The following is a 2,761-nucleotide window of genomic DNA, read 5'->3' as shown; positions in this document are numbered from 1 at the left end:
TAATTCTCCTGCTCAAACACCTGCCATGGCTCCTCCCGAGTCAAATCTAAATCCACTCCAGGCCTGCCACCATGGTGGACCAAGTTACTTGCCCAGCCTGAGAATCCAGGATTCCTTTTTGTTTATTCACTTAGTCATGACCGACTCTTTTGCAACCCTCATGGACTGCCAGGCTCCTCTGTCCATGAGATTTTCCAGGCAAGAATACTGGAGTGGGTTGCCATTTCCTCCTCCAGGGGATCTTTCTGACTCAGGGATCAAACTTGCGTCTCCTGTATTGACAGGAGGATTCTTTACCACTGAGCCACCAGGGAAGCCCCCAGGATCCTTTTGTAAAAGTTCATCTCTTTCTTGCTGTTCCCCAAGCCTCTGTGCTTTTCCTGACCCTGTTCCCTCCTCCTGGAATGAGTCTCTTCCTTCTAGCAGTCAACCTGTAGCGCTCTTAAAGGCCCAGCTCTATGCTTCTTCCTCCTGGCTACCTTCCCAGCTTTTCCAAGATAGAAGTGGTCATTTCGTCTCCTTCCTTCCCTCTTATGACATCTCACTCTCTCCTTCTTGTCCTGTTGTTTATTGTCAGGACTTATTTCCCACAGAGTCACCTCTCTGCTGAAAGGAGCCATGTCTAGTTCACTTTTGGATTCCCAGCACCTCACACAGTGCTTAGCACATGGTAAGTGCTTTTGTTATTGTTTAGTCTCAAAGTCATGTTGGGGTCTTTTGTGACCCCATGGACTGTATCCTTCCAGGCTTCTCTGACAATGGGATTTTTCAGACAAGAATACTAGAGTGGGTTGCCATTTCATCCTCCAGGGGATTTTTCCCGACCCAGGAATCAAACCCGTGTCTCCTGCATTGCAGGTGGATTCTTTACTACTGAGCCACCAGGAAGCCCTCTTACTATTTTTTCAAATGTGTGAAATATCCATTGCAGATTTTCACATTAAACTTTGGTAACTCAAAGGCTAGAGTTCTTAGGACAGAACTCCTGCAGCTTCCTGACCTTGGGGCTTAGTTCTATTCTCTGGGTGGCTGGTGTGTGGCTTCAAACCAAGATTTTCCTGTGGGCCTGTATCCAGGCTGTTGGTGGTTCCTGGTGGGTACACCTGAGTGCTGACAGAGTAGGGCGTAAACATTGTGAAGTTTGTCAAGAAGTAATATATTTTAAAGAAAATATTTCATGTCTATAAAAATTATATACGAAGTTTAACAGAGAATAAATTGAACAGCCATGTACCTACGCCCATCCTAAGGAAAATAATGTTGCCAATATTGTGAGTGATACACCCTTTCATGCATCGCCCAACAAGGTCTGTTTCAAGCCTACCAAACTCCAGAGGCAGGGACAGTTTAACAGTGTTCAGGGACTGTATGAAGCTGTCTGGCAGAGCATCAGATTTCAAAACTCTTAAAGTCACCTGTGTTCACATAAAGAAGAAGCAACAACATTTTAGGGACACGGTTCTATAGGGAGATGTGTTCTGGTTGGCAACTAGATGAAACGGGAGTGCAGTCAGACTGCAGTAACGAGTGACACCTGCGTGGTGGGAGGTGGTTCGTGCTTGACGCTTGACATTCTAATAGGCAGTCCTTCTGAATCCCTACAAGGCGGCGGGGGTGGGGTTAGGGGGTGAGGGGTGAGGTGGGTGGGAGGTGGGGTGGGGCGGGATGTGTGTTGCTTAAATCGCTGAAGTGCATATTTCTGCCCCTAGATGGCGCCACAGGACCGTACCCCTTCCCACCTGTGCGATCCGTTTCCGGGAGATGACTGAAGACAGAAACCCGAGAAACCCTTTGTAAGAGAGAAACTCTTTCCAGTGAGGAACGAAACACTCAGTTCAGTTCAGTTCAGTCGCTCAGTCGTGCCCGACTCTTTGCGACCCCATGGACTGCAGCACACCAGGCCTCCCTGCCCATCACCAGCTCCTGGAGTTTACTCAAATTCATGTCCATCGAGTCAGTGATGCCATCCAGCCATCTCATCCTCTGTCGTCCCCTTCTCCTCCTGCCCCCAATCCCTCCCAGCATCAGGGTCTTTCCCAATGAGTCAACTTTTCTAATGAAACACTAGCCGACACTTAAAACAGGCAGTGAGTTGCTAGTTCCCGCAGCTTGCTCTTCTTGGCATGAACTCTGGTTGACCATGGTGCCTGCAGGACTTTGGGCCAATGCATAGGAGAAGATAAGAACAGAGCCCAGTTTTGAGGACTTTGGGGATAACAAAATGATTTTAGTACACATAAAGTGTGTTCAGACACTGGAACAGTGTCTGACACATAGTAAATGCTTGATAAAACTTGCTGTTCTTTTTCTTTTCAATTTATATTGCAGGAACTTGTCATAACCCCTGAGGGCAGGGACCCCAGCTTGCTGCTCCCCTCTGCACCCCAAGTGCCAGGCACAGAGCAGGTGATTAGTTGGCTCATTCTGTCTCCACCTGTTTCCCTCTCACGGAGGAGGGAGCTACCATATGGCTTCAGAGAAGAACAGGCTGGGACCAAGGTGGAGGTGGCTGGTTGAGCAGTCCAGGCATAGGCTGGGCTTCCTGGTGAGAGATTGAGCTCCTGGGTCCCGGCGGTGTGCAAGCAGAGGGCCCCTGCTACACAGAAGGTTGCAGGGGGGGCCCTGGCTGACAGCTGGACTGGGTGGCCCTGCCTGGTGGTAGCGTTTTTAAGTGAAAAGCAGATTAACTGTTGCTGGAGCCTTTGCCGTCCTGCGGTGGTGAGAAGGGCTGGGGAGGTCTGAGGGGTGCAGGAGAAGAAGC

The 2,761-nt window shown here is 49.4% G+C and overlaps 1 long non-coding RNA gene across 1 annotated transcript; it reads left to right on the top strand.

Moving 5' to 3' along the window:
• The first annotated feature begins 250 nt into the window (after positions 1-250).
• On the top strand, positions 251-2,293 carry LOC139030919 (uncharacterized). Its single transcript, XR_011483359.1, has 2 exons — positions 251-670; positions 1,710-2,293. It is a non-coding gene; the product is annotated as an uncharacterized lncRNA (long non-coding RNA).
• Positions 2,294-2,761: the final 468 nt, after the last annotated feature.

This window comes from Odocoileus virginianus, chromosome 24 (genome assembly GCF_023699985.2).
Source record: "Odocoileus virginianus isolate 20LAN1187 ecotype Illinois chromosome 24, Ovbor_1.2, whole genome shotgun sequence".
Classification (NCBI taxonomy): Eukaryota; Metazoa; Chordata; class Mammalia; order Artiodactyla; family Cervidae; genus Odocoileus; species Odocoileus virginianus.
The sequence above is the reverse complement of the archived record's forward strand: the minus strand, read 5'-3'. Positions and strand labels throughout refer to the sequence as shown.